General features: G+C 44.8%; 2 pseudogenes; one reads left to right on the forward strand and one right to left on the reverse strand.

The window, feature by feature from the left end:
- Window positions 1–891: 891 nt before the first annotated feature.
- LOC127052363 (olfactory receptor 10T2-like) lies at window positions 892–1,835 on the forward strand (annotated as a pseudogene).
- A 3,853-nt stretch (window positions 1,836–5,688) lies between these two features.
- On the reverse strand, window positions 5,689–6,637 carry LOC127052364 (olfactory receptor 1052-like; annotated as a pseudogene).
- Window positions 6,638–12,497: the final 5,860 nt, after the last annotated feature.

A 12,497-nucleotide genomic window follows, 5' to 3' on the forward strand; every position in this document is an offset into this window, starting at 1 on the left:
GCAGATGGTGTGCCACAGCCACTGCCTATCATCTCATTACTTCCTTGGACTTCTGCATCTGTCAGTTTGCACCCACCTGTGATCTATTGTCTTGTACTTAAATTGTAAGCTTTTATGGGCAGGAACTGTTTTGTTGTTGTTCTGTTTTTGTACAGCATCTAGCACAATAGATTCTGCTTTATAATTAAGGTTCCTGTATGCTACCTAAATAACTGTAATAATAACAAATAATAATAAATAGTCCATGAAGTCTTGGTTCCTTTTGGAGGATAGGTCCATCAATGGCTATTGGCCAGAATGGGCAGGGATGGTGTCGCTAGCCTCTGTTTGCCAGAAGCTGGGAATGGGCGACAGGGGATGGATCACCTGATAATTCCCTGCTCTGTTCATTTCCTCTGGGGCACCTGGCACTGGCCTCTGTCGACAGACAGGATTCTGGGCTAGATGGACCTTTGGTCTGACCCAGTATGGCCATTCTCATGTTCTCTAGAAGTGATCCTTCTGAAACAAAGTGGTCAAGTTGGGGAAATAGGTTGGGATAAACTTACATTGTCGTTGTCCACACTGTATCAGCTCCCCAGAAACAGTGCATATCGCAGCCAAAGCTCCTGTTACTACCATAACTTTATAAATCAATCAATCAGTCAATCTACCCAGCTCCTTAAGTGGGCTCCCCCCACTGCAATATCTGACCAAGGAATATATGACAATAAAATAAATGATAAAATACCATAAAAAAAATCAGCAGTTTTGGGCTTGGTTTAGTTCCTTCACATCAATCATTCAATCATGTCTGAGGCTGTGTTAGAGCTAATGGAAGCAACTCTGATGGTGTATAGCTCCTAAGATCTTTTGCCTCCTTTTCCCCTTTGAGTTTAGAGGCTTTTGATGATGCCCAGAGGAAACGAGAGCTCTGTGTCTCAATTTCTGCTGCTGGGATTCTCCAGCCTGGAAGAGCAGCAGGTTCTGCTTTTCCTGGTGTTCTCCCCAATGTATGTGATAATTCTGACCTCCAGCATCGCCATCCTGGCTGCCATCAGTGTTGATCGGAGCCTCCATATCCCCATGTACTTCTTACTCTTCGCTTTGTCCTTCTCGGAAACCTGCACCACTTTCGCTGTCATCCCCAAGCTGCTGGTGAATTTGCTGTCGGGAAACCAAAAGATTTCTTTCCTGGGATGTGCGGCTCAAATGTTCTGCTTCTTCGGCTTCGGGGCCACAAATTGTTTCCTGGTGTAAGCCATGGTTTACAATCGCTAAGTGGCCATACGTAAGCCGCTGCAATACCCAGTTGTGATAACCAGGAGAGTTTGTGTTGAGCTGGTCGCCATTTCCTGGGCAACTGGCTTTCTTATAGCGCTAGGCATCAGTTCCTTGTATTCAGTTTGCCCTTCTGCGGGACCAATGCCATCAGACATTTCTTCTGTGACATCTCACCCGTTCTGAGGCTGGCTTGCAGTGACCATCATATCGCTGGGATGGCCATTGTTTTTCTGTGTGCCTTTGTTTTGCTAGACCCCTTCATGGGAATCATCCTCTCTTACATCTATATCCTCACTGCCATCCTGAAGATCCACTCTGCCCCAGGCAGGCGCAAGACCTTCCCCATCTCTGCTTCCCATCTCATCGTTGTGATCACACACTTCGGCTGTGCTTTTTTTGTCCTTTTAATACCCAAATCAACCTCTTCCCTAGATGAGGACACTTTCATTGCCTTGTCTTATACCTTCTTTAGCCCCATGTTGAACCCTGTGGTTTATAGTCTGAGAAACCAGGAAGTTAAATCAGCCCTAAGGAAATTAACTGCCCACATATTTATTTCTCCAAAAATGTGAAAAGTTGCAAATTTGGGCACTTCCAATATATCGATGAACTCTGCATTATGTCACTATTGTCCATGGTATGGTCTTCAAGGCAGTGACCTTGTCTTTCTCTTTGTCTGGGCATTAAAAGCCCCTGTGGCTCAGTATAAATAATGGACAATAAAATAATATTGTTACTCTTTATTCTGAAACCACTGTTGCCCCTCTGCCAATGTCTGGGGCCTTGCAGGTCAGCTTCCCGGTAGCATTTAAATCTACAATGCAGAATCTGGCTGTATTCTGAGGGTAACTTGCTCTATTCACACATATATACCAGTCTTGAAATGAGATGGTCAAACAACATGCAGCATAATCTCTTATTCCAGGAATCTCATCCCAACATCTATGCCCAGGGAGCAACTCTGCCTCAAGAATTGTCTTGAATCAGAGGCCAAGGCAGACAGCAAACTCTCCTGCCACTCACACAACTCCCATTCCCCCCGAAGCTGCCTCTACAACCAAAGCCTTACTTTACCCAAATATGATGATAACACCGTATGTTCCCCCAAGAGTCAAAACTTGCTTGCACACTAAGAGGATGTTTATAGTGGCGCTGGAAGTGTAATTTCCAGCTAGGGTAGACATACCCCTTTTAGCTCTGATCAAGCTAGTATGCTAAAAACAGAAGCGTAGCCATGATGGTGCGAATGGCGTGACGGGTTAGCTACCCGAGTATGATCTCATTTGAAACCCTCGGCATGTAATCGGGGATAAGCCCTCGTGCTGCTGGCTACACGATGAGAGCTAGAAGGGGTATGTCTACCTAAGATGGATGTTACACCTACCAGCTTTAGTGTAGACATACCCTAAGAAAAAGAACTGAGACCATGGTGGTGCCTGCATGACAATATTTTTTCTCTCCTATTTTTTTATTGTCTCTGCATACGTATAAGTGCAAAGTGTTATTACGGCCAGTCAGTGGTAATAGAGGAGTTCCTGACTTCCAGCCTTTTAGCCAACATGAAGCATGGACAATCAGTCTCTCTCCCCCCCCCAAATACACAGATCTTTGCTGGAATGGAAGTATCGGTATTTGGAATCTCAGCGAAGGCGGCTGAACGACTGCCACAGTTTGACTTTTAAGTAGAGCTGATGGACTTTTTCCCCACAGTAAAAAAGGGATAAGCTTTTTTTGTGAATAACGTTCCCCGTTTGACCAGTTCCAGTTTTTGTTAATAGACACCCTCACCCGCCCTTCTCCCCTCTCCCCGAGATAACTGCCGATATCCCAGCACAACCATTTCTTCCCATGTAAATATTATAAAGGAAAAGAACCTCTTAAAGCTCCCCGCTGCCAGTGCTTGCCCAGTGCATCTCCTTACTTGTGTGAGATGAGGACCAGGGGGTATTTGCTCATGCCACTAAACTTGTTAAGCTGAAAAATAACTTCAATTTTTTTCAAAGTGATAAGAGTAAAATTAAAGGCAAATAATGGTCCTAGGCAGATCATGGCATGTTCCCTCCCTCTTCCCCGTAACCTCACCCTCCACTTGGAATGGTAATGACAGAGGTGCCATCCCCTTCCAGAGAGGCAAGGCTAATGCATTTTCTCACCCAGGAGTAGCATCATGTTTGTTTGTCGCTCCCTTGGGTAGCATCAGGAGTTTCCTTTGCCCATAGAGATGAACGGGCCGTGGCAGGACATCCCCCAGTACTTACCCCAGCAGCTAGAGTGTATCTGTTTTTGAAGAGAGCAAGCCAACTGAATTCCTTCATTCCTGCCAGACAGAGCTCCCTGCTGGGTTGGGTTGACATAGCTCCCAAAGACATATGTCCTATAGTTACCTGCCCCATGCATCTGAATGGGATGTTAACAGAATAGACTCATGGTCACACGCTACACGGTATTGTTATAATGCTTGTACAAGGCTTGCCTTTTGAGGTATTATTTAAAAACACATTGCTTGCTGGTCAATATCATGGCAAAATGCACGTGGCATCATTACATGTAAAGTTATGAACATAAGATGAAATCATGACTCAAGCATGTTTCCCAGATAAGTCCAGGGAGTAGCTAAACCACTTCCTCAGAGATAAAGGGCAAGCTGACACCTCAGGCATCAAGTCTGAGTCAAGAAGTCTGAGGGACCATTACCATCTAAGTGGCCACTCTTTGATGAGGAAGTGGGCAGGGACAGAAATCTGCATTTGAGCAAAGAAACTGTATGGAGTTTCCTTTCTTCACCAGACTGCCTGTCACCTTTCTCCCATCTGGAAATGTTTCTCAGTGGGGGGCAGGACTATAAAAAGAAGGGGAAGACACCTCAAGACTCCCATCATCTCTCTCTCTGTCTATCTCTGGCATCACACCTATGAAGATAAAAGAAAACAGCCACTGCACTCGTGGAGAGGGATCCAGACTGAAGAGTTTGGTCAGTAATATGCTGGAGTCTGTCATGAGAAACTTTGTTTGAATCTAACATAGTTTATTAAGTTAGGCACTAGTGAATATTTTATTTTTATTTTTCTTATAACAGTTTGTGACTTTTAAGCCTCATTACTTGTACTCACTTAACATCTATCTCATTGTAATAATAAACTTTTTTTACTGTTTTACCTAGTCCAGAGTGTTTAAATTGGAGTGTTTGGCTACTCTCTTTAAAATAATGAGATGGCATATACTTGTTGGTTAAGACAGATGCTCATGAGAAAGAGGTGAAAGGAAAGGGATAGGAAAGAGGATATATAAGGTGAGGAAGGAAAATGTCACATGAAGGAGGGTGTGACAGCAGGAACACAAGTCTCCTATCCCAAGTATTCAGGATTTAGCTGAAGCAGGGCCAGATGGTGATATCATCTGGTTCCTTTTCTTTGGCTTTGTCTGTTGAGGATGTTTTTCAGGATCAGGACGATGAAGGACCAATTGTGTCATGGTGGATGCCAGAGGATGATGGAGGTGGAAGCCGTAATGGTAAAGCTCAGGCCTTCCAACCCACTTGTCCCTGTGCTACCATGTAGTGACCCCACCCCCCAGATAAACAACATCCTTTGAAGCATGAATACTACATCCCACTGATCATTAACCTATCAAGCACATTTGGGTTGATTCAACTATAAACATTTCCTCCCATATGTGGAATCTTTCAGCTCATTGCCCTGCCAACCCATGACTTTACAAGATGCCTTACAGACCCTTTAATGCTGTGCCTTTAACCCAACCATCCAGTTCATAGCAGTCTATCTGTCCCCATCTTTTGATGACTTTTCTACACAATTCTATGTAACAAGCTGAGTGGGATTCATGTTACCTGGGGCGTCTTAGATTTCATACATCTGCACAACCCCAGCATGTAGCACAATGGGGCTGGCTCCATGATTGGGGGCCCCAAGCAGTATAGCTAATTGAGACTGCGACCTTGTTTGCCAAGCACTGTATCAGTAGAGAGAGGGAAATAAATTTCCTGAAGGTCCTACAGCAGGACAAATTTAGGAATAAAATTCAGGTCTCCTGGCTCCCAGCCCAGTACCTAATGCACTAGACCACATTACTTCTTTGTATTAATTTAAGTGTTATTTTAGCAGCTCTGCAGCTGGGCAAACACTATTAATTGAATAACTTATATGAGGAATGACATCAACATTTGCTGAATAAATTATCCATACAATGTTTTCAAAGTTCTTGTTCAGCTCTGCAGAACACTTTGCTTTTGAAGGTACATTTCCTTTGTGAACATCACATGACCTATCAAAGCAGTACATTGAAGAGTCTCATAGATTGCTAAAAGATGTTTTTGGAAAGGAGAAGAGAGTACGAAAGAACAGGATAAGCTGTGTCTCAAAAACCTGTAGAAAAATATTATGAGATGTTTATTTGAAAAAAAAAGGTTCATAACATTAAAGAGAGTATTTTTAGGCATATCGTTGATCTCAGAGCGTCTTTTACCTCCTTGTTCCTCAAGCTGTAGATCAGAGGGTTCTACATGGGGATCACCAGGATATAGAACACTGAGACAATTTTGTCTTGTTTGTGTCAGTCTTCAGACTGGGGCAGGACATAAATGCAAATGGCCGTCCCATAGAACACTGTGACTGCCATCAGGTGGGAAGTGCAGGTGGAGAAGCTCTTTGCACCTGCCCTGAGTGGAGCGAATCCTCAGGATGGTGGAGAGGATGTAAATGGAGGATAGAAGGATGATTGAAATGGTGGAGATAGCAATAATCCCTGAGACGGCAAAATGCATCAGCTCTGAATTGTAGGTGCCGGAGCATGACAGCTTGACAACTGCAGGGATGTCGCAAAATAAATGAGTGATGATGTTGGAGCTGCAGTAGGATAATCGAAAGGCACCGCTTGTTTGTACCGAAGCTCCAATGACCTCAATGAGATATGACCCAGCCACCAGCTGGGCACAGATCTTTGGGGACATGATGATGACATAGAACAGTGGCTTACAGATGGCCACATATTGGTTGTACGCCATCACAACCAGGAAGTAACACTCTGTGGTCAAAATTGTATTGAAGAACAACATATGAGCAGCGCAAGCAGCATAAGCAATGGTTTTCCTCTCTGCTAAAAGGTTCTGCAGTGCCTTGGGGGCAATGGCTGAGAAGTAACAGATGTCAACAAAAGACAAATTACGGAGGAAGAAGTACATGGGTGTGTGGAGTCGAGGAATGAGTCTAATTCACATGATTATCCCGAGATTTCCCACCAGGGTGATAATGTAGGTCACTAGAAACACCAAGAAGAGGGAGACCTGCAGCTCTGGATGATCTGTGAATCCCTGGAGAATGAACTCGGTCACCATAGTGCAATTTTCTCCTGCCATGGAAACAATACAGGGAATCTACAGCACAGAGTATAAGAGGTAGGTTAAAATGAGAGAAATAGTCAGGGACTGAAGAAGTCTTTGCACAGGAATCCCCTTGGAATGGCAGAGCATCCCTGCTATTAAACCCATTAGGAGCAGAGGTGGCGATAGCAGGGAGGCAATTCATAATTGGGGACAATTTCTGAGTGCCACCAGGAAATATGACAATCTGGCAATGTCCTTTGTAGCAGGGAAAAGACACAGAGGGTCAGGTTCTCAGATTGTGCAAATTCCTCATCTCAGTGATCCACAGTAACTGAGGATCTGGGCCAGAGTCCGCACTATCCTAAGTGACTACCAAGGGTGGGTTTATCAAAAGCACTCCGAACTGACCTAACTCTGTTCCCATTGAATTGACTTTAGTGGGAGCAGAGTGAGGCCCAAGGATGAGTGTTTTTGCCCCATGAATCCTGTATTGAAAAGTCTTGCTAGCACATCTAAGTTGCACATACTGACCAGCTTTGAAACAGGTATCTTGTGTGACATGTACCAAAGGCAAATCACAGGAGGCTGCATCAGGTATATTTAGCAAGAGGATTAACATGGGGAACCATATTTGTTACGTAGAAGAATACAACATTTGTTACCTAGAAGAATACAGTATGTTGCTCTTTGCATTTACAATTTCAGAGGGGTAGCCGTGTTAGTCTGGATCTGTAAAAGAAGCAAGGAGTCCGGTGTCACCTTATAGACTAACAGACGTTTTGGAGCATGAGCCTTCGTGGGTGAATACCCACTTCCTCAGATGCATGTAGTGGAAATTTCCAGGGGCAGGTATATATATGCAGGCAAGCTAGAGATAATGAGGTAGTTCAATCAGGGAGGATGAGGCCCTGTTCTAGCAGTTGAGGTGTGAAAACTAAGGGAGGAGAAACTGGTTCTGTAATTGGCAAGCCATTCACAGTCTTTGTTTAATCCTGAGCTGATGGTGTCAAATTTGCAGATGAACTGAAGCTCAGCAGTTTCTCTTTGAAGTCTGGTCCTGAAGTTTTTTGCTGCAGGATGGCCACCTTAAGGTCTACTATAGTGTGGCCAGGGAGACTGAAGTGTTCTCCTACAGGTTTTTGTATATTGCCATTCCTAATATCTGATTTGTGTCCGTTTATCCTTTTCCTAAACAGATCAGCCACACCATCTCCGGTTCATTCACCTGCATGTTCACCAATGTAATATACGCCATCATATGCCAGCAATACCCGTCTGCTATGTACATTGGCCAAACTGGACAGTCGCTACGGAAAAGGATAAACGGACACAAATCAGATATTAGGAATGGCAATATACAAACATCTGTAGGAGAACACTTCAACCTCCCTGGCCACACTATAGCAGACCTTAAGGTGGCCATCCTGCAGCAAAAAAACTTCAGGACCAGACTTCAAAGAGAAACTGCTGAGCTTCAGTTCATCTGCAAATTTGACACCATCAGCTCAGGATTAAACAAAGACTGAATGGCTTGCCAACTACAGAACCAGTTTCTCCTCCCTTAGTTTTCACACCTCAACTGCTAGAACAGGGCCTCATCCTCCCTGATTGAACTACCTCATTATCTCTAGCTTGCCTGCATATATATACCTGTCCCTGGAAATTTCCACTACATGCATCTGAGGAAGTGGGTATTCACCCACGAAAGCTCATGCTCCAAAACGTCTGTTAGTCTATAAGGTGCCACAGGACTCTTTGCTGCTTTTGCATCTACAATGAGGCTTTTACGGGTGAGGGATCCTTCAGCTGGCTGAAGGAAAATGGGCCAATTTTCTTTAAACCTAAGAACAGGGAATGAAGTGAGCTCATGAAGTGAGCCCAAGTTTTGAAGACAACACATCCATGTGCAGTTAACCCCAGAGGACTTGAAAGACATTTTAATGATCCCATCTGTGCTTAGCCTGTTATGCAGAACTCTGTGGGCCACCCAGGGATTACATCTGCAAATGCCACTTCAGCTAATATATAAACAAACCCAGCAGTCTCCAAATACAATTCTTTTGGTGGGGTCAACAATGACAGACATCTACCTGCTGCAGGTGGGTTTCATCACTCTGGTTCTGGTGGAGATAGTGTAAATATTCTCTTTTGATTATTTTTTTGCAAGTGGAAATAGTTCTGATTTGGAGGCAATTCACCTGGGGGAGGGATTGTCTGAAGCATGCATCTATTATTGTTTTCCTTTTGCACAGTAACACAATGATGAGGAAAGTCACGCTGATGCCTCAAGTAATCTGGGACACACAAGTGACTGCTTAGGTAAGAGTCGTGTATGAAAAAATGCAGTGGAGGTAGATTTTACAAAAAGACCACATTCTCAATGGCTGTAATGTCTCTGAAATCAATGCTCATTTGCTCTAGTTGAGGGCCTGGCTTATGAGAGGGGAGTGGTAGCTCTGGTATACTTAATGGCGGGACTTGTGTTCTGTTTAAAAGCTGGTTTCTGTAAGTGCTTTACAACCAGCGTGCTTTCTTGGTATGTCTTGAAAATTGCGATACCTCCTGGAAGCCAAGTGTAAGGTACAAATGGATAGTCCCTTGTGCTTGGAATTCTCGAGGTACAGCCCCACGGTTCTGAGTTCTTGCTAACCCCAGCCAGACTGCGCTGAGTGTGGACTGAAGGGGACTTGGGCTCAAACCTGACCCCAAACCTGGGCTTGGCGGGCATTGTGGGCATACTCAGGCTGGCTCAAGGTGACAGTCTGTGCTCATCGAGTCTTAGCATCACTCTTCAGCTGTGAGCTTCAGTCCTGGCCTTGGCAGCTTCCTTAGCCTGTGTGTGGACGTTAGTTACATTCTGCACAGGTTTCTTTTGGAACTTTTGCCCTGAGGCAGGGCTGGCTCCAGACACCAGCTCAGCAAGCAAGTGCTTGGCTCCAGACACCAGCCAAGGGGAAGAGGTGGCACGTCCGGCTCTTTGGAGGCCATTCGGCAGCGGGTCCCTTGGTCCCTCTCGGAGGGAAGAACCTGCCACCGAATTGCCACCAAAGAAGAAAGTGGTACGGTGGAGCTGGCGCCGATTGCAATCATGGCTTTTTTTTTCCCCCGCTGTTTGTGGTGGCAAAACCCTGGAGCTGACCCTGCCCTGAGAGCAAAGCTCCTGGTTTAGGAGCTGATTTTTCGAGATGCTTCAAAATGTGTACGCATCAGGGAATTGCCTTTGAAAGTGACATGGTAGAACTGACCCAGGGATGGGATCTGAGATATAAATTTGGGATCATTTTGTTCTGAGGATCCAGCCATGCAGCCCTTCCTAAAATCAGCTGCTTATAATTTTCAGGGTACGAAAATCGACATATATATGTAAATTGATTTCCAAAGTGATATGCTGCAGAGCAGTTTGGAGTAGAGCTGGTGGTGCTATTTTGGGGTAATTCGTTTAAGATTCCTGAGAAGCCAGGGCAGGGGTTCTCAACCTTTTTCTTTCCGAATCATTGTGCGCCTCAACATGCCATAAAAACTCCAGAGCCCAGCTGTGCCACAACAACTATATTTCTGCCTAGAAAAGCCTGGGCCAGCATTAGGGGATAAAATTGCCTGAAGCCCTATACCACAGGGGATCCCGCAAAACTAAATTGCTCAGGCTTCGGCTTCAGCCTTGGATACGGGGGCTTGGGGCCATGGGCTGCCATCCTGTATGGTGGGGCATTGGCTTTCTGCCCTGGGCCCTAGCGAGTCTAATGCCAACCATGCCTGGAGTAAACCCTGAAACCTGCCCCAGACTCCTTGCTGAGAAGTACAGAGGTAGGGAACAAAACTAGGGCTCTGACTGCTGGAAACCATATATTATTGGACTGTCCTGGGATCAGCTCCTTTGTGATTTACACACACTAAGCAGTGTGCTCCCTTGGCGACTTAAGGGCACAGGTGCTGTCCCTAGAACCAAAGGACTGTGTGTCCCAACCCTTTACTCTGGTATTTTGTGTGCTGTCCACCCTGGTGCTCTCAAGGTGCCTTTCTGCTCAGTGTTTGGGACCAGAAGGAAGCAACTTTGGAAGCATGAGAGGGAACGGTCACTTTAGAGGATGTCCAGCCCTCCACAGACATCCCTCCCCCAGTGCCATAGAGCTATCTGCCAACGTGTAGGTGGGGGACAGTTTGGTGAGCAGTGCTGGCTCAGAGGTATGATGCCTGGATGGTGATGAGGAGTCTTGATGATATGGGAGAGAATCGTTGCCACACAGAAAATGACACCGGAGAGGCAAGTGTAAGAGTCCCAGCCAGGATAAATCACCTCTCTGTTGGGATAGGCTCACTGAACGTCTGCCTGGCAGCACTCAGTATGATGAACAGGGTCTGCGCCAGCCACAAGGAACAAATTCACTCAACGCACAGCACCAGCACATGGGACAGGGTGGGGAGCTGAGAACTGTGCCTGGTACAGTACATAACTCTGGGATTGTAGCTGGGAGCTGAGCATGCATCAATGAGAGCAGACTAAGGAACCAGGAATGGGCATGCTCGATGAGTGGCACATGCACACAGTGCTAGGATACGGACTGGATATGTGATCTGCATGGCACAAGTTCAACAAGGGCTGAGTTGCAATGCTACAGGCACATTTGGGGCACGTTCAGTGTGCGGCATAGTGCACAGACCAGGTGCGGTCAGTGCATGGCACAGAACACAGCTCTGAGATCATAGTTGAGAGCAGGAAGATGCATGTTTGGTGCATGCACCTGGCATACACTGAGAGACCAGCGTAGGGATCTGGGAATAAGTACGTTTGGTGCCTTGTGCAGGCAGACAACTCTTCCACTGGGATGGGGAGCTGCAAATGGGCTCTGGAGTAGGAAATGTATGTGTCCATGTGTCATATCCTTTCTCACACTGAGTAGAAGCTTGTTATGCAAAGATTCCCATTGGTTAATGGGAGAGCTCATTGACGTGGGTTATGGTCTCAGATTCTGGGTTTTCTATAACCTGTCTTGGAGGCATATGACAATACTTACCTATCTTTAGAGTTAGAGAGTTTTCCCCTCAAAACTAACCTAACCTGGAATGGTGGTTGAAGCATGAAGGGGCATACAAATGTTCAGCATATCTGGAGGTAAATACCTTTCAACACCGGCTTCAACAGTGCCATGCAAATGCCTGTTCTCACTTTCAGGTGACATTGTAAATAAGAAGCAGGCAGCATTGTCGCCTGTAAATATAAACAAACTTGTTTGTCTTAGTGATTTGCTGAACAAGAAGTAGGACTGAGTGGACTTGTAGGCTCTGAAGTTTTACACTGTTTTGTTTTTGAGTGAAGCCATATAAAAACAATTTTACATTTGTAAGTTGCACTTTCACAATGAAGACAAGATTGCAGTACAGTACTTGTATGAGGTGAATTGAAAAATACGGTTTTATCTTTTACAGCACAAATATTTGTAATAAAATAATAACATGAAGTGAGTACAATACACTTTGTCTTCTGTATTGTAACTGAAATCAATATATTGTTGAAAACATCAAAAATATTTAAGTAAATGGTGTTCTATTGTAGTTAAATCTGCAATTAATTGCAATTTTTTTAATCTCACAATTATTTTTTTAATTTGTTTGACAGACTTACTAGTTTGCTTATGAAAATGTTACGTGCAACTGTGCCAAAAACCTTACTAAAATCTATATCATATCTATTGCTTCACCTCATCTTCTAGGCTGGTTACACTGTCGAAGAAGGACATTAGGTTGAGTTGGCATGATTTCTTCTTGACAAATCTATGTTGGCTGTTACTTATTGTTGGCAATGGGGATTGAACTACGGCTCCGACTTTAACAGTATGAGCTTCTGCTGCCAGAACTAAAAGTCCCACCTGTGTAGCCTGAAGCCAGTAGCAGACTCTTA

This window comes from Gopherus flavomarginatus, chromosome 5, assembly GCF_025201925.1.
Source record: "Gopherus flavomarginatus isolate rGopFla2 chromosome 5, rGopFla2.mat.asm, whole genome shotgun sequence".
In the NCBI taxonomy this organism is placed as follows: Eukaryota; Metazoa; Chordata; order Testudines; family Testudinidae; genus Gopherus; species Gopherus flavomarginatus.